Source organism: Poecilia formosa, unplaced genomic scaffold (assembly GCF_000485575.1).
Source record: "Poecilia formosa unplaced genomic scaffold, Poecilia_formosa-5.1.2 Scaffold185, whole genome shotgun sequence".
Lineage (NCBI taxonomy): Eukaryota > Metazoa > Chordata > Actinopteri > Cyprinodontiformes > Poeciliidae > Poecilia > Poecilia formosa.
The window spans coordinates 1,259,332-1,279,207 of NW_006800124.1; the positions used below are offsets into that span (position 1 = coordinate 1,259,332).

A 19,876-nucleotide genomic window follows, 5' to 3' on the forward strand; every position below is an offset into this window, starting at 1 on the left:
AAAACATGCTTTGTCTGTGGCATTGTTCATTAAAATGGCACATTTCTGATGTATTCAAATTAAATACGATCGGTACACTTTGTATTAGGGATTAGGTAATGCATTCAGCAAGTACTTTTACTTGCTGAATGCAAGTAAAAGTACTTGCATTCAGTACAAGTACTGAATGCAAGTACTTGTACTGGTATTTTTAAATACCAGTACTTTTTTACTTTTACTTTAGTACAAATGTTAATGTGGTAGTTTTACTTTTACTTGAGTACATTTTTGTCTGTGTATTTGTACTTTTACTTAAGTACATTTTTTGAGTACTTTCTCCACCACTGCAGATGATCCAGTTGCTTTGTTTATTAATACTATTTTAGTATTAATAAACAGTTGTAGTTTTCTTGAAATCGCTCATAAAATCATCCAGGAAGCTTAATCCAACAGCAAAAGCTTGTTAAATGGCTTCCAACAGGATTCCTTTCTTGCATAGACAATCCATGCAAAACGCCGTCTATGCAACACTGACCTGCAGCTGGAATAAAATGATCAATAGCATATGTAACAAAGCTGAAAATGCCTAATGCATCACCACTGCCATGTGATTTATTTTTTATTTTTTCAAAGTGAATGTCACATTCAGTCACCCTTTTTGAAATTCATTTCTATTCACACCGGAGCTCTCTCCAGGGATCGGCAAGACGCTTCATGACAAACCATACTGCTGTAGGTCACAGGGAAAAACACATGGCTTCCAATAATTCTAAGGCAAACAATCTATTTTCAACACATCCAACCTCTTTGACACACATGAATTTCAAATCAGGTTTTCTTACTATTCTTCCGCTCTCCTTCTTGCTTCCTGTTCGGTCGACTCTCTCGCCGCCTGGCTCTGGTTTCTGTCAGGCTAACCGTACGTCTGATGAGCTGCGTTTCCATGACAAATGTGCGCAAATCCTTGTCGATATTCCGCTGATGTCAAGAAAACACAATTTCGCAATTGTGGTGTTTACATTAAAAAAAGAAAAGCAATTAAAAACCGCACATGAATTAATTTGTTCATGCGATGAGTCATTAAAAAACACGATCCGCCGTCATCCTCCTACCACTTCCTGTTTTCTTCTTTGTCTTTTCCATCAGTAGTAACGTCCAGTTGTTGATCACGTGACTTGTGTGATGTAAAAAATTCATTTCAGTTTTACGAAACACTAGCTTTAATACAGCCAAAACCAACACCTTATCCTAAAGAAAACACTTTTCAAGGTTTTTTCTGAAGTTGGAGTGTTCCCGGTAGGCTAATTTATTTCCGTAATTCCAGGTTATGCAACTATATGGTCAATGGAACCTGAATGGTAAGTCCGTAAAGAGGGCAAACCAAGCAACTGGGCTTTCACTGGGATTGTTTTGGCCTTGTGAAATTATTTTTGCACTACCAAGGATGACCCCTTCACAAGTCCTGATTTCTCCCTATTCTTCTGGAGTGTGCATATGTGAAGGTTGCATACATTTTACGATTTTCCACCTAGAGATTCCAGCAAGAAAAGTGTGGCTGAAAGTACCGATTCAGACATGGCTGCATGGAAAAACCGGCGCTCGGCGGCAGAACAGCATTAAAGTTTGATAGACCCGCTCATGAAATATGAAAGCATTGATTAAATGGATGTTAATCGGTTGCCCATGGGCGAACCCAGCTTAAGCGTAAAGGTGAAGCTACGTCCTGCTGAGATGAATATCAAAGGTTTGGGGAAAGTGTGTAAAATATTAACTCTGCCAGTAAAGATATGCTGTTCACTTCACACAGAACAGAACTCCCTTCACACACACACACACACACACAGCACTGTGAAGAAGTATTTGTTCTCTTTACAGCTTTATTCTGTTTTTTCTTGTCAAATGCAAAGGTTTAAGATGATCAAAGTACAGGTGCATTGATTGCAATTCCGATTTTGTCTGCCACCGACTTTTTTCATCTGAAAAATCTCAAAGTTTACAAAGGTAGGGTGTCTGTTGTTACCGTTTGCAGCAGATAAGATCGGCTTTTTATGCAAGTGTGAGCCAATCATCAATATGCCAAAATTAAGGGAAATAGGGCCAATTTATCAGTGCACCCTGACATCAAACTAATTTTAACAAACAAGAGTTTTCAAATGCTTTCTTTTTGGGAATGGAAGAAAACCCAAACCAACCTGGACGTGTGTATTTGCAATAACCGGCAGTAAGTGTTCACTGTGGAGTTTGTCAAACTCTCATTTGCAGATATCACTTTGTTATTGGAAATCTCACATCTTCAACCAATAATTATGGGCTGTGTTTTGTTGCTAGGAAACAGAGGAAAGTTGCACAAGTAACAGTAACACGAGGAGAAGAGGGAACGGAACTTGGAGCAGCTAATTTTTCAAACCTGTGTTGCTTGCAAATGTTTAACATCACTTTTAGAAATTTACAGTACACATTGGCATTCTAAATTATAAGAACCATTTCTCAAAGTGAAAAATATTAACATTTTTTTCCAATTCGGATTTTATGTTTTTATGTTACTGGAGGTCTGATATGCAAAAACAGCAGAGCCAAAAAAACATAAATGCAAATTCACACAGATCAGGTTGTGCTGAAAAAAAACAGAAAACCCTTGGAGGCAAGATTAATGGTTTCTATTGAGAAATATAAAGGTAGGATCAAAACTGGTCAAAATCAACCATAGCGCCTGGATCCCAGGGTTAAAGGTTGTTTACAATAAAACGCTGACTAATTTTTATTTTTTATTTTTTTGTCTCACTCCCATTTCTGATTTTTGCATTTTGAAGCTTTTATTTGGAACCTTCTTAAGATCCAATAGGAGAAAAATTCTTAGTGTTTTTCAACTGGTCTTAAAATTTTGATCAAGTAGTGCATTTTTTATTTTTTTATTTATTTATTTTTTACAAAATTCATATTTCACTAAGAGACAAAAAAACGAGAAAATATTTCAGTCACTTTTAAAAATACCAACAGTCATAACGCTTCCATAGACGTTAAGGTGCAACAGCGGTGAAGTTGGCCCAACTCTGACATAAAGGCCCAGTTAACGTTCTGTTCTGACCCACTTTGAGCGCACGGGGTGTGAGAGACTAATAACATGTTTCTGTTGCTCTTTTGAGAGTGACAAGAGATAGGCGGAACTTGAAAAGAGGCTGGAAGCGCTAATGAGCCTTATTTTAACAACACAACGCATCCATGAATATTTAACACGGCCAAGTGTGATGAATTCTCCCCTCTGAGTGAAAAATGATCTCTGAAAAGCCGCTGCAGCCAAGATGCTGCAGTTCATCATCACTCTACGCAGCGGTGCAGGGGCTGCTGTTGAATACGTTTAATAAAATAAAGTAAAATACATTCGCTCAATAAAAAGACCAACACGACCACTGACACTCTTGTATCATTACTTTAACTTTTTTCTAACTTTTTCACATTTTGTCACGTAACCTTACAGTATTTCATCGGGACTTTACCTGAGGTAGACTGATTAACAAAAAACAGGACATGGTTGTGAAATGAAAAATAATTGATACTTGGCCTTACTTTTTTTCTACAAACACGAGTTTGAAATGTGTGGAACTATTTATTGATTCTTTTTTAGCCAAGTGTTTGGATGTAAATGAATGACAGCAACCAGAGACACAAACGTTGCTCTTGAAAAACATTACTGTTTGCTACACCAGTCACATAAAGAACTGTTATTTATATCAAATGTACTTAATTTTCTATTTTCGAATTTAATGATTTTTATTGATACTCTCATTGAACTTACAGTGAAGAAAATAGTAAGACTAACAATCTCAACCACACAGAGTATTGTGAGGTTTTAAACATTAAATGAAATTTATCATGACATCAATGAATCAAAATTTGTATCACGATAAACGATACGATGCAATAAAGTTTCACCGCTACTTCTTACGGCTTTCCACTCCATACAATCCCATGGGCATTTCGGATGCTTCTTGGAGTATTTGAATTTATGTTTAAAATGATTTCCACTTCACAATTACGTGCTAGGTTGTGTTGGTCATAAAATCCAAATTAAAAATATTTCAAAGTTCGCGCTTGTAACTCTACTAAACATGAGAAAGTTCAAAAGGTGCGAATATTTTCACAAATCACCATAAAAGTCCCTTACTTCTCACGAACGGCGCCGTACGCTCAAACTTCCCCCGAACATCCGAAGAGCGCCGTTTCTGGGTAGGCGGTGAGAATCTTCCAAGACGTCAACTTTCATGGACTCACTTTGTTGCTAAGCAACAGCAAGGGCACCAGTACCTTTCCAGGAAAACGACTTCACCATCTGGGAAAAGAAAAAGAAAAACAAAGAATAAAGATAGAGGGAACACACGATGAACCTCTTGAGCAGGGTTAAGTCGCAGAGAATAAGACTGAGTCAACAAGAAGCGGTGCGGCTGCCGGGGCCAAAGAGCTGTTTGTGTTCCGTAATCAGATTCTTCGCTCGCAGCACCAAATGATGCACGCTCAATACGGTGAGCATCAGGAAATTAAAGCCACCGTTGCACCTTGTGAAGATAAAACCTCACTGTTAAAACAAAATAAAAAAATCAACCTTTTTTCCCCCATTATCAACATCTGTGGACACTCAGGAAACGTATGCAAATGGTGTTTGTGTCCTTCATTACACTGAGATATGTAAGCAAACACCCTGAGAGCAGATCAAAAGGCTACTAACAACAGTATCTGGGTCTCCTTTTCAAAGGAGGCCGGTTTTATCTCATTAAAGCAGGCGAGAGAGGAGGGGAGGGAAAGCGTCAAGTCCGAAGGGAAATGAAACAGTTTTGCCCGTATTTGCTTTGTTATTTAGCTGGTAAAGCTCAAATTAATTACTCTCATCTCCTTCACTCTATTCATTATTCTAGCTGTAAACACATTAGTCAAATAAAAAGTCTCTGGCACACCTGGCTTCCTTATCATTTTGTGCTTTCCACCACAGGAAGGTTGGGGCTTTCCAGCGCGCAGACTATTACAGAAGCCCGGCCTCATTTATGGGATATGGTACCTGCTGCCTATTCCACCGATAGCTGCCTCCCAGGAAGCCTTAATGTATGAGATTTGTCAGTGTCAATTTCCCAGTTAATCTCTCTGGTTCACCTCGCCACTGCCTGCCTCGGCTGCCCATTCATTCTGCTGCTGATCTTCCTGCTCCTGCTGTAACTATGGTGGTTAGGGGAGGGGGGGCACGAAAGCGGCGGGAAGCCCAGGAGCAGGAAATGCATCCGACGAAGCCGTGTGTCTCCCTGTCTGGGAGACCGGCGGAGTTGATACGGTTCTGATAAAAACTCAGATTATTTGAAAATTCATTCTTCTGTGAACGAAAGGCGAAGTCTCACCATTCGTTCACAGACAAATAAAAATCAGAAAACTGAAATCTGGCTCAGGGAAGTTAGTATTGCGATGAAAGTACGACTAACTCCGCAGTAACACAAAGTGTCAGGATAACAAATTTTGCTGGACATTAAATTCAGCAAAAAACAAAGACAGCGGAAAGCTCACAAGGAGGAAATGCATCCGACGAAGACGCATGTCCCCGGCTGGGAAACCGAAGGAGTTGATACGGATCTGACAAAAACTGTCGGGATCGCTCAAAATATTTCAAAGTTCAAGCCAAACTGGGCCTTTGGCTCACAGAAATCTAGAGATCTGAAAACTGAAATCTGGCTTGGGGAAGTTAGTCACAGTTATGTTATGGTTTAAGTATGACTAACTCTGCTGTAACACAGCGTGTCACAATGATACATTTTTCTGTAAATCCAGCAAAATACAAAGGCGGCGGGAAGCCTGGGAGCAGGAAATGCATCTGAGTACACCGTGTCTCCCTGCCAGCGGAGTTGTTAGGAATCCGAGGAAAACTGGCGGGCTCACGCTCGGAATATTCCATCGCAGTTCTGCCTTTTGTCTACGTAAACATGAAAATGTGAAAACTAAAGTCCGTCTTGAGGAAGTCAGTATGACACACTGCAGTAACATAAAAACTTCTGCTGGATGATAAATTGTCCCCATATGATAAACAATGTTATTGTCACTTTGACATATCGGTGGGCGATATGGACTTACAATTTCAACACAATATTTTGTGGTAGTTTGTGAAAACAAAAGTAAATACTGCTCTCGAAAAACATTCCTAATTGATAGCGGCTTCTTTATTACACCAGTCACATAAAATGTGATTTATATCACTAAACTGCATTAGAGACTTAGACGTATTTAGATGCGTGTTAATGTGTGCGTGAATGAATGTGGAGTGGAGTGTGTTGGGGTAAGGTGCTATGCAAGTACAGGCCATTTACCATATTTTAATTTTTTTTTTTAAATGTATTGATGCTCTTGTGGGGAAAGAACAGCAGAAAGTAGTAAAAATAACATTTCAGTCAGTTTTTTTTAACATTAACAGAAATGTATCACGAGAAAGATAAATCAAAATTCTTATAATAAAATTTTTCTTGATAAACATCAAGACGATGCGATAAATCTTAAAATGGTCATAAAATTGGTAAAGACGTAATACTGTAGGTTTGTCCTCGCCATCCAATAAGTTTAAAATTTGTAAAGAATACTGAACACTGGGAATGGAAAATATTTGAAATATCCAAAATGAAACAGAAAAAACTAAACAAAAAAGAACAAAAACAACCACACACAGCCGAGACCAGAAATTTATATTATATAGAAAACTTTGGTTTAAGTAGCATTTGGCTGCTGTGTGAACGCAGCTTAAGTGTGTGTGTGTGTGTGTGCATGTGTGTGTGCGTGTGTGTAAGTCGTGGGAATGTTTTTGCTCCAGCTCCAGGTGTTATCTGCAGAGTGACCTTGTTGTCTTCACTTGATGGCCGAAATGCAGACCGTGGCTCCACAGAGATTAACACACCTCTACAGAACGAAAAGCTGACCATCCTATGCTGACCGATTTCTACTGTGTTGCAGGTCAGTATTCATAAACCTTTACCTTTAACAGACGTCCTGCCACCCTCCTCTCAATAACAGCTTTTCTACCTTGACAGTAAAAACATAAACAAATGAAATAACTAGTTTTGGTACGTCCATATTAAAGCCTAGTTCACACAGCAAGATTTCTAAGCCAGTTTTAGTCTCTCTGTTATGATATCATGGTTGTAATCTCTGAACACTTGGACACCATCTGATTTTTAAAGAGAAGAAGACAATGTACAATGTGGGAAAAGTTGAGTCAGATTTCATATCAGACAGAAGGGAGAAACAGACTCAAAGGAGGTATGAACGACACAGAGAAAAGATTGGTATAATAATGTATTTATTCATGCCTCTCAATAACTGTGTCTTTCTCTAAGCGGTGAGAAAAGCCATGATTACACAGGAGAACAGGAAGTTTTCACTTTGCCACCAGACCAGACTTTGACAGGCCGAGAGACGTTTGTTTCTCCGCTGTGAACGAAATGCTAATTTTGGCTGGTTTCGATGAGCCTCTTTTCAGCTCCTAATTACTGGACACTGAAGGCCTGCCGGCCAATAACATCGCACCATTAATTAATTAGGATGACTCGGCAAAAAACCTGATTAAAACATTGCCTCTTAGTAATATGAAACCTGAGAGGATGATGCTCTAAATGAACAAGCAACGACATGATAAACGAGCTGATGCACGTGCCAAAACTGTTGCATTTTTCACCTATTCACTCAAAACAAAATAGCTTGGTTAACTGTGTGATATCATGTACTGCTCCTGCTAAAGATGGCAAAAGAGACTGTTGCCCGTTTTGACTTTGTCAAAGACACCGAGGGCACAGGATGACTAAATTACGGTTGTAGCAGATTGTACAGCTCTGTGCCTGCTTAAGTTCCACGGACGTGTTAAATTACATTATCTCCCTAAGCTCTCTGATATTTGGTATTCACAACACGCTCCTTCAGACATATTGCTCTAATTTACTTCGCAACGTAAGGGTATTAAATGTTAAATAAAGGTGAGGCTGTATTTTCAATTCTTCTGGTTGGCAGTATTGTGATTCCTCATGTTTTTTTTCAACGTTTCAACGAATTGGCAAAAATTAGAAACCAGCCACAAAAACTGTTAGTACAAATTCAGATTTAGCAAGTTTATGCTGGTGGCTGTTAATGATTTTTCAAATGATAGAAAGTAAGGCGTGGGTGTTTTGTAACGCTTCAATTTTTTTTTTTTTTTGATAGACGAGTTCAGAGTGGTCCAACTAGAGTAATTTTCAATGCGTTTTATAAACAAATTGACAGCAACTGGGTTTCCATCGCAAACGTGAGCAAAACTTTGTCGATATTCCGCTAATGTCAAAAAACAACTTTACAATTGCAGCGTTTCCATTAAGTAAGAAACCCAATTAAAATGGTGAAGTTTGTTGACGTGATGAGTCATTAAAAAACTAGCCATGCCCTCGTCCTCCAACTACTTCCTGTCTTCTTCTTGGTGGTTTGTGCCCGTGGCAACATACTGTTGTTGATTGCGTGATGCTTAAAATGTGTTTCCATTGCAGCTTTGCAAAATAAACTAGTTTCAATTTGGCCAAAAAAAACAACAAAAATCAATCACATCCTTATGCAAAACATTTGATTAAAAAACCAGAGTTTGTCCGAAATTGGTGTGTTTCCTTTAAACAAATGTTATTTTCAAAATGGTCAAAGGAAGTGCAGCTTCTGACCGTATACATGTGGATGTGTCAATTTATTCGTCACCAATTACATTTTATAAAAAGTTATTTTCTTCACAAAAATTGCACAGATAACAGAAGGGATTTTAGACACCCCAATAAACTCACATTTTATCTCATCATCCCTCTAATGAGAGTCCAACTCGAAGAGCTTACACCATCCTAACAGTCAAACAAGAGGAAGATGCTTTCATCGTTTGCTCAGCATTTGTCTGTTTCCATTTGTTTCCTCAAGTTTCACGGCGTTAAGCTCCTTTTTTGGCCGTCGCTTTATTTCCCTGCAGTGATTAGGCGGGCGAGGTTTGCGGTGCGACGGAGGAAATCCAATTTGGCAAACCGAAAGAAGAGAGTGGCATTTGTGCTGGACGGGTGCCAGGCTGGCGCCGAGAGAGAACGACCGTATTTACACGACTGATCTATCCGTCGCACTTTGCTAATTTATCGGGATGTGTTCCATTAACCTCTGCAGGAAGTCGAGGCTGGCAGTGACGGGAACTTCTTGAGAGCACGTCGGCTCGTGGAGAAGAGTCTGAGTCAATCAGGGATGTCGCATTGTTAAGACCAGCGCGTGAGATCTCGGTAATACCCATCAAGATGAGGTTTACTTTTCAAATTTCCTGAAAGAGTGCTTTTTGTTAGCAGAGCTGGAAGCTCAAATGGTACCCGGAGCATTGCTTTGACTGTATTTTTTTATATTTCATTTGTGTGAACTCAAACTAATGATGTAGATCATGTCTGCCGGTTGTTCAGCATCTCAGTGTGATCGGAGTAACATATTAATAATCCGTATCTTTACTTGCTCTTACTTATCAGTGAAAGTCAGCGGTGATGAAATCTGATAGGTACGATTGTTCAATGATCCTCTGGAATGAAATGAAGCTTTAATGGATTTTTTTTTCTTTTATTCTTGATCCTAAATGAGTTGTTAAAGCTCAGTCTGGTGCATAATTCTCAACTTTTTAATGTGCCAGTGTCAAGATCTGTATGTGTTTGGACTTTTAGTTTCATCTGTGCTTCTGGTTTGGATCATTTCTCAATTATGTGCTCTGGCCTGGTTTAAGTTTATTGTTCTACATCATTTTCTGCTTTTTTATTTGTTCACTTAGGACGCGTTCACACCAGACCTGTTTATTCTGCCTTGAATGAACTCCAGTTTGCTTTCCTAGACAGCCTGATTGGTTTGGGGAGGTGTGAATATGTAAGCTAACTTTGATGCGGATCAGAAAAAGCAAACTCGAACTAAAAACCCAGCTCTGCATTAAATGAACTCTGGCGCAGTTTGAATGCACATGTGGATGCAAGCGGGCCAGAGACTGCTCCAAAAGTCAGAAGCAGACCATAGCGCAGGGCATTCTGGGTAAATACAACCAAAACAATGGTGCATGTAGGAGAAATGTCAAAGACAAGAAATAAATCCTACAACCCTTAAAATCTCACAACACTCCATCTTTATTTAGGTTTCATGAAGCAGGAGGTTGAGCTCAGTGTCTTCTCCAGAGATTTTCATGTCGTTTCCTGCAGTGGTTCTTATTGCAGCGCCACCAGAGGTGAAGAGGGGAACAGGTTTTTCAAAGCGTTTGGTTGGTTTGACAGTGCAGTGTGAAAGTGAACTGCAGCTGAAAATGTAACAAATGTTGCAACTTTGGCCCCCAGTGGAACCAAGTCTACCAAACTATCAGGTGTGAAAACACCTGAAGATTGAGTTGCCTTAGATGTGTGTTCCTTTGTTTACCGTTTATTAGTTAAAGTTTTTTTTTCCCCATTTCCCATGTTGTTTCGTCTCGTCTCTTTGCCTGCCATTTTGCTTCCCTTCCACACTGTTTTCACCTGTCCCTTACTGCCACTACTCACCTCTGATTAGCTCTTCACGTTTCTTTCCACCTCTCCCTCAATATTTAAAATCCACGTTTTCACTCACTGCAGGACTCTTCCATTTCCTTCCCTTTCCTCCTGTTTTCTTTCTGCCACCTGCCTACCCATGTCTAGCCCTGATTTTCATCATGCCTGCCTTTAAGTTTCATATTTATTTCTTCATGAAAGCCACTTATGCCTCCAGGTCCACCTGCTCCTGGGTCTCACTTAAACCCTTATGACAGGTACCTTGAGCTAAGGATAAATTATGATTAAAGTAACTTCAGTCGTTCACCGCGTTGAGTCAAAAAGTGCCTACAGTCAATAAAAAAAAAAGACAAGTTTTGTCAGTTCCGCCTAACACTACAGTGTTGAAACCCTTCTTCTGTACGGCACATTGATTTATCTCCCAACCGACACAAAGCGATGAATTCACGGCACGCGACATTACTGCTCACTCAAGGCTGTCTGGGGAGAAATTATAATGCCTGATGGTGTCTGAGAGTTAAATCCACAGAGCAGATGCACGACGGGTGCAGAATTCAAAGCGTAAAGAAACTTATCTCTCCAAAGCACAGCAGGCTCTATGGAGACAAACTTGCTAATGGCACCGAGCGGAGTTCTGGGAGTTTCCAGTAACAGGAAAAAAAAAAGAAACACAATTAAACAGGGATTCTCTCCGTGAATGTTCTTCAAGCTGTCCCCGTGACAGAGGACAGACGACTGGCAAATCTTCAGATGAAGCCAGTTATATCGGTTTGATCTCCGAAGGTTTTAGTCTGAGCTGAATTAAAATCTTTCCACTCGAATGCCATACGCTTATGATAAACATGCAATTTTCGTAATTTATAACAGAAATGTTTATATAGTTGAGCCCAAAATGATTCAAAGCCCTGACTGGAAGAAAAATTTGGATTGGTCACATCTGAACCTGACAGAGAATCTATGGAGGGAGAAAAAGTTTAAGGAGTTTAAAGTATTAGGTGTTTTCTTACCACATGGTATCATTTTATAGAACAATCGAGTAGTTATGTTACCTTCAGTTGTTATAAAAAAGCTACATATATATCAAATATGACTTAAAATAAATTTCACTTGACAACTGTTTTTTTTCTGTCTGTTTAGAAACTGTAACTCCACCTTCAGGAAAAATGTTATGTAAAAAAAGCAAAACAACTGTTAAGATTGGAAAATACATCAGTGGTAATAGTCTTTAGGGGTTACTTGATGTCACAAAATTTTTTTAACCTGCATCTACAGTAGATGGAGGGACTGGATAATCCTAAATTGCTTATTCGTCTGTCTGCCATGTTGGATTTAAAAATGTTCTTGCACTTGCAGTGGATGGCCAGTAGTTGATAATGTATTTTATGATGCACTAGTGTCCACTATGTCTATGTCCATTTATTACATCAAAATTCACAAGAAAATCCTTTTAGACAGCTGTCCACCGTAGTGATGAAAGGGTTAAGGTCTTTTTCTAGTAATTTTCTAGAGTCGTATTCACCCAAATGTTTTGACAAATATGCAAACATTCACACAACAACATGCAGATCAGTAGGTAACTTGAGGTAAATATTCATCCCAATATTGTTATATTTAGCAACTTTTCCAACAACAACAAAAATTCAGTGTCGGCCAAAATCAGAACAGGGAGGTCAGGCTTTTTAAAGATTGGTGCACCGCTAACAGCTGTAATGCATGTATAGTTCTACATGCATAAAGTTACACTCATTATTATTGTTCCAATGTGCAAAAAAGAAATGAAAATAATAAGATTCAGACACAGATGAACATCTGACAGAAACTGTCTGACAAAAACTTTCATTTTTAAAGTGTTCAACTGCGAACCACAGAGTGATCCTTCAGTAAGAACAGACAAATTAGACAGTTCCAAGTGTTCTCCACGTCCTACTGCAGTTTTATTTTAATTATTTCCACCTTTATGGATAAAATGAATATAAAGACTGCAGCACTGCACTGTACCATATAATTACAATGCTATGCTAAACTGCTGTGGGGGGGATTTTAATGGGCATCATCACAGTTTTGCAGTGAAGTCCTGAGACCAAACTAATGTCAACAGTAAAACCAGACTGCAGTAATAAAGCAGTCGCAGGCTAATAGCTGCCCCTTGGGATCTGATTATGCCATTTGTGTTACTCATTAAAGCAACACTGACAGTAAAAACGCCAAAACCTCAGCAATAATGACTTGCAGTAAGATGCGTGTGTGTAGGAAAAAAAGTCACAAAAACACTCCAGAGTCCGCTCAGCTCGCCTTCCAAACCGTTTTCACAAGGTAAGTAAATGACAACTTTGAGCTCACAAAGGTCACCGCTGCCTCTTTTTCTAGCAGTTTAGCGCTTCAGAGGTAAAGAGCTCCAGACGCCGTTCGGAGCTCGACGAAGGGTTTCTGACGCAGGCAGGGACACGGTAAACCCTTCCAAGGCTTTGGCACAACGGAGGTCCGGAGACGGAAACACACCTGCTCAAAGTAAAACGGGGGAAAATACAATCGTGAGAACAACTTCCGGCTGCGTTCGGCAGCCGCGCCTTGTGATGTTTGGCGAGTCATTTTTCCATTCCACAGAAATGAATTTGCATATGTTTGATTTTCCCTTCCCTTTGTGAAACAACAACACAGGCACAAATAAATTAAGGTCCATCCTTCCTGGTGAAGATTATTTATCTCCTTTACTCAAGCTGACTGAACTTCCACAAAGGCGGCATCGAGTTACTCGCCGCCCGGCGCCCACTGCTTCCACACTAAAGACTAGTCGACTCCACACGGGTTCCCTTTTCTGTAAAATCAGCTCTATGCATCTGATAATGAAGAGCTTCCTCAGCCCGCTTTGACGCACGGAGGCAGCGTGAATCACTGTAATGTAATGCACGCCTATAGCAATAACTCCGATGCTAATCCTTCAGCTGAAAAATCAATTTTTCACTTTTGGCTCCAGCTGCCCTGAGGAAGACAAATCACACGACTAGTCAAACCAGAGACCGGAATCAAACAGACCGGGAATCGGGGAGCGTAATGCGTTGCGTGTAATCGGTTACAAGTCGCTGCCAGATCGAGAACGCCACCGTTTCATTTTCATCAGCCTCTCATAAAGACAAATATGATATAATTAGGGCGATTAAGACGAGCAGAGACTAAAGGCCAACAGTGTGAACATAGCCGGAGATAATGGGAGGATTACTGGTGACTCACTTAGAGCAGCTAATGGGCTTTTTGAACACAAAACATTCATTCGCTGGCAGACGTGATTGACGTGCCAGAAAATCTGTGACTTACACAGACCAGGAAAAGTATTCAGACCCCTTGAACATTATCACATTTCAACCACATTTAATGCGTCTTCCTGGGATTTTCTACACAGGGAAATGAAATAAAGAAGTGAAAATAATGGACGCCCACCATGGAGTCGTATGCACCGAAAAGAGAGAATGGAACCCCAACTTAGATAAATTAGTTAATGTAATGATATTCAGCTCGTCAGGTTTACTTTATTTATGTTTGTTTAACACAACGGCTTAATAAACTTGATATATTTACATGGATAAACTTAATTTGACTAGTTGTAACTTCATTAAATTAAGTAGCATAACCACTTTTCTTTTTTAAAGGAGTTATAGAGAAATCAAGAAATTCATACAAGGTGGTACTACTTCAACATATTTTTACTCAACTAAATGTAAAATATATTCTTCCAAGAAATGAATCAAGTAATACTAAAACAATACATTTGCTAAAAAAGGTTACTCAAGTACTCAGTAACTGGTCGTAACATTTGATTTGGTATTTAAAAAATTATTTTATCACAAAGAAAAATGTGCAAATTCTGGTATTTTAAAGACCAAAAAGGAAAATAAAATTCTGAATATACTGTACTATACAGGATTCAAACTGAAACAATCAGATTCAGAGATGAATTGATTATTGAAATTACCATTTACTAATCTGGTTATTGATTAATCGTTAACTGGGGTGTGCAGATTCAAAAGAGACTCCTCAAGAAGCATAATTTCAGCTTCACCTGCTTCAAATTTTGTAAAAAAAAATATAATTTATTAAGTACTTTTGCTGTCCAAATATTATTGATTAATTAAAAGAAATAGGCAACACATTTTCCTTACACTGTACTAATGTTAAAACTGCAGCTTGTAACTTCTATTGTCACATACGGGATACCACAAGGTTCAATCCTGGGACTCCTCTTATTCAATATCAATATCTATATGTTCCCACTACTCGGGTTATTACAGGAAATAAGGTGAGCTAGTATAGATGACACACAGCTCTACTTTACGATGTCACCAGTCTCTTTATAGTATTGCCACCAGGGGGCTGAAACAAATTGCATGGAGCAGAAAACCATGTGTTGTGGTTTGACATGAAAACATGTGACATTCAAAGGACTTTTCTGAGCATTTTTGTACTGGCAAGTAAAAAAAAATCTGACCAATCGAGATATCAGGTCTGCAAAACCCAGCAGCACAGGCTGAAAAAAGTCACTTAAAGTGTCAGATGGGAAAAAAATGCCCCACACCTTTAGGAAAAGAGATCAGCACTGAGCAGATGAGCGCTGACCTGATCTGACCCAGTTCTCCCTGATTTATGGTTCCCGTTCTCTCAAAAGACACAGCTTTGTTCTGGGGGGGGTCATAAATCTCCCTCACCTCAGAGCTGATCAGCTGACCCTCTAGTCCCGGCAGCCGTCCCATCCTCTAACCCTCCAACCCCCCCACGAGATCCATCGCCTCTTCTCTTCACACAGCGCCGTCTGCAGCCGGGCTCTTGACACAAAGCAGAAATCACCCGAGCCACGAGGGCTGGCAGTTAATCACAATGAGCAGACAAAGGTATGAAATAGAGCCGAGCGGGCCGGCGAGAAGAGACTCGCCGCTATCGCTGAAGCCGCTGAAATGGGAGGAGGTAACCTCTGCGCCGTCTCCGGGCTGCGCTCCACTCCAACGTGAAATGAAGTTCTCAGTGTTTACAATGAGCAAGTAGCAGGGAGGAAGGGCGAGACGGGGCACAGCTGTGAGGAAGTGAAGATGTCTCGGTGGGAAGAAAACACAAACATGACAAAGTGACCCCACTGCATGTTTGTGCCTCCAGCAAAGTCTAAAAAGGCTAAAGGCTGGATTAATTAGGAGGCAAATTCATTAGAGTGATGAGCTTCTGAGAAGCTGAAACATGAAAGAGGTCAACAAAGCAAAATGCAGCCCAGCTCAGCAGGCTAACTGTTAGCCGCAGCAGCGCATGTCAGAAACTGGCATGGGTCGGTTCTGGCTTGGTAAGATATGGTTTCAGACTGGCACTCCACACATTCCTGTGGAAAAAAAGTGATTTTTAAAAGAAATGCCAGAGAAAGTTCCAGAAGGACAGTCAGCAGTAAGGCAGGGCTGTCCCCTCTGTTGCTGCCCACTGACGGTTAGCTAGCTAGCCAACCATAGCTAGCCACTCATCGCTAGCAAGCTTCCCACTAACCGCTATTCCTGTGTGGCTTTCTATTACTAGCTAGTTCTGTTGCTTCCCACTGACAGCTAGCCAGCCACCCATGAGCCATAATTAGCTCACCGTCCTCTAGGAATTGTAGTATGTTATGGTATGTTATTCATGATGCAACTCTACATTACTGAATGCATACTGAATTAATATTTTTTTGCTGTGAACGTCTGCTCAGCAGTCAGTAGTTGCATTTCAATTACAAAGGTGCACAAAACTTTGTTGATGCTCCGCTGTCAAAAAACAATTTTGAAAATGTGATGTTTCCATTAAATAAGAAACACAGTGAAAAACATACTGCACTGTGATCCTCCTACCACTGCCAGTTGTCTTCTTCTTCTTACCCTAAATAGTAACATCTGGTTCTTGATCACACGACTCCTGTAATGCAAAAAAAGTATTTCCATTGCAGTTTTGCAAAACACACTACCGTATTTTCCACACTATAAGGCGCAACTTCAATGAATGGCCTATTTTAAAACTTTTTTCATATATAAGGCGCACCGCATTATAAGGCGCATAGAATAGACGCTATAGTAGAGGCTGGGGTTACGTTATGCATCCATTAGATGGAGCTGCGCTAAAGGGAATGTCAAAAAAACAGTCAGATAGGTCAGTCAAACTGTATTAATAGATTACAAACCAGCGTTCTGACAACTCCGTTCACTCCCAAAATGAATAAACAGCTGTTTTATTATTTTTCCCGAGGTAAAGTCAGTGACGTGGTATTTTTGTGAAACAGTTTATCTTTTAACAACAGCAAGGTATAACATGTAGTGCAACATTTATATCACATAGTGGAGGGGAACATTTCCTCGATTCAATAAACACGTAAAAAACTGTGATACTGTTACGGTAAATCAAATGTTAGTGCAGTCACAATATAGTAACACTCGAAATAGTGCAAAGCAATGGCAATACATCAATAACTCAACGTTGTTCAAACGTTAATGTCCATATTCACAATATGACAAACCTTGTTCAGCTGTAAACACACAAAAAAAAACATGTAAACCTCACTTTATTAATTTATTCCTCATCCACAAATCCCTCAAATTCTTCTTCTTCAGTGTCCGAATTAAACAGTTGGGCGAATACGGCATCCAACATGCCCGGCTCCGTCTCGTCAAAGTCGTCATTAATCGAGTCAGTGTCGCTGCTTTTGTCTAGGAATCAGTGACAATTCCTGCCTTCCTGAAAGCTCGGACCACAGCTGAGAATGATATATCAGCCCAGGTATTTACAATCCACTGGCAGATAGTGGCGTAGGTCGTCCAGCGCTGTCTCCCCATCTTGGTGAACGTGTGCTCGCCTTCTGTCATCCACTGTTCCCACGCAGTTCGCATTCTACCTTTGAATGTCCTGTTGACACCAATATCTAGTGGCTGGAGTTCTTTTGTCAATCCACCCGGAATGACGGTGAATATTGAATTAGTGTGCTTCACTTGTTTTTTGACACCATCAGTGATATGGGAGCGCATGGAGTCATAGATCAATAGGGACGGAGCTGTGTGAAAAAAGCTACCCGGTCTCTTCACGTAAATTTCTCTCAACCACTCACTCATCATTTCTTCATCCATCCATCCATCCCTTCGAGTTAGCTTTGATGACGACGCCGGCTGGAAAGTTTTCTTTTGGCAAGGTCTTCCTCTTGAAAATAAGCATGGGTGGAAGTTTATGGCCATTAGCCTGGCAAGCAAGAACTACAGTGAAGGATGACTTCTCACTCCCTGCGGTGCGAACATTTACTGTATGTTCTCCCGTTTTATCCACTGTGCAATTCACAGGAATATCAAAGGTGAGTGGAACCTCGTCCATGTTGATGATGTGCTCTAGCCGGATCTTTTTTTCAGTAATCTTGTCTTTGCAATATGCTCGGAAAGTGGCCAGCTTTTCTTGGTAATCTTTTGGCAGTTGCTGCGAAACAGTAGTTCATGTGCGGATGGAGAGATTACATCTTTTCATGAACTGAAAGCACCAAGAAGGACCGCCTCTAAATTCCCTGATGTTAAGTTTGCATGCTAGCGCTATTGCCTTCATTTGAGTAGTGATTGTACTGACACTTCTACTTGCTACTCTCTGTTCAACAACCCACTGTTCGAGTTTGTCCTCAAACTGTAGCCATGTCGCTTTGTTTCCTTGGAAACTCTGTTTAGTCTTCTTTACTTGGCGCAGGTGATCTTGTTTTCTCCACTTCCGCACCATTGATTCATTAATGTTAAATTCTCTTGCTGCTGCTCTATTCCCGTATTCTACTAAGTGACTGATCACCTTGAGTTTAAACTCTGCGTCGTAAGTGTGTCTCTTAATAGGAGCCATTTTGGGGTTTTTACACAAACACACAAATGGAAATGAAACGGCATGTTTCACGCAATCATATATCCCAGCATGCACCACGCGCTTCTTCTTCTACGGGAGAAAATGAAGCCGGCGGCTGCTTACCAAAGCTTCGAGACCTGTTGGCTCAATATTGGTCCATATATAAGGCGCACCGGATTATAAGGCGCACTGTCGGCTTTTGAGAATATTGAAGGTTTTTAGGTGCGCCTTATAGTGCAGAAAATATGGTAATTTCGAAACAGCTGAAAAATTACCTCACCCTAGTGCAGAAACTTTTTATCAAAAAGCAGGGGTTCTTTTGAAATCGTTGCGTTTCCATCAAGCAAAATTATTTTCGAAATTCCATTTTGAGCAACTATATGGTTAATAGCAATACAACTAATGTCAAGTCTAGAAAGACAAAAAGGCAAAAATGACTACAAAGAAACCTGAAAGGAAGCCAAAACAAGATGGAGAACAAATGGCAAACAAGGTGCGGGTGTGAATTAGAAAGGGAGAACGCTAGAGAGACGAGTCAGACATTCCTCAGTAAAACAATCAGCCAGGAAACAAACACGAGCGCAGCAGCACACCGAGACTACAGATTGAACCATGTCGCCTCTCGTGGCAGCACCGTCATAAAATCAAATCCACGCACTCGCCTACCTAAATCGTGTAAAGCTCCCAGCGCACGCTCCTGCTCAGTGTTCGTGTATGACGCGCTTGCCACCGAGCCTAAATGATCTCAGTAAGTCATGCAGGAGGAGATAATTGGCTCTCGGAGAAGTGGGACCAACGCTCATTGTGATGGTGAAGAGTAGCCAGGCACTAAGTTGTCATCTTTTTTTTTTCTATCAATCCTGCGCATGGATGTTTCTTTCACCGTCTCATTTGTTCACTAGGTCTCTCAAGAGCCCTCCGTCCGTCCCCACCCTCCAGTTTTTCCACTCCACACTCTTTATTCCCCAAAGTGTCACACCTCTCTCCAAGGTAGCAGCTAACAGTCTGTTTTCTCAGAGGTTTTTCCAGCCTTCTCTCCTTGTTTTCCCAGCTTTGTGGCCCTAGAGGACCGATGTTTTCACACCATCTCCAACACTTTCCACTCTGTGCCCCATATAAAGTGTTGCATAAAGACAAGTGGCAAGTTAAACAAATTACAGTTCAGGGTCAGAGCAGACTGGGACAGACCTCAAGAATTCAGGATCTCTGTTTAAGGGACGATGACAAAGGAGTATGTGATGGAACGGTGTCTCCATATTTACAAGATTGTGCAGTTTTCGTTCTGATAGATGCAAACAGAAAGGTCATCTTTTCCTTTTGGTTGAAAGCACGTTAAATAGAGAAGAAAAACAAGTTATTATTTTACCAGGCTTACAGTATCTTTCAGGATTTCTTAAACAATTGGATGATGTTTAAGTACATGTTTTACTTTCCAAAGAAGCACAGTGGCACAGCCAATAGGGGGGTCAGGAGGGGCTATGGCCCCACTTTTGAAAAATCCTGGCTACCCC

The 19,876-nt window shown here is 40.4% G+C and overlaps 1 protein-coding gene across 4 annotated transcripts in view; it reads right to left on the reverse strand.

Moving 5' to 3' along the window:
• Nucleotides 1–19,876, reverse strand: part of mgat4c (mgat4 family member C) — a 149,508-nt gene that overhangs the window by 116,119 nt on the left and 13,513 nt on the right. For 3 of the 4 annotated variants that reach the window (XM_016678560.1, XM_016678559.1, XM_007566018.2), the window contains exon 2: nt 4,142–4,306. The exons of the other annotated variant lie outside the window; for it this stretch is intronic. The gene's annotated coding sequence lies outside the window, so the exon portion shown is untranslated. The remainder of the gene's footprint in view (nt 1–4,141; nt 4,307–19,876) is intronic. 4 annotated transcript variants of the gene reach the window in all.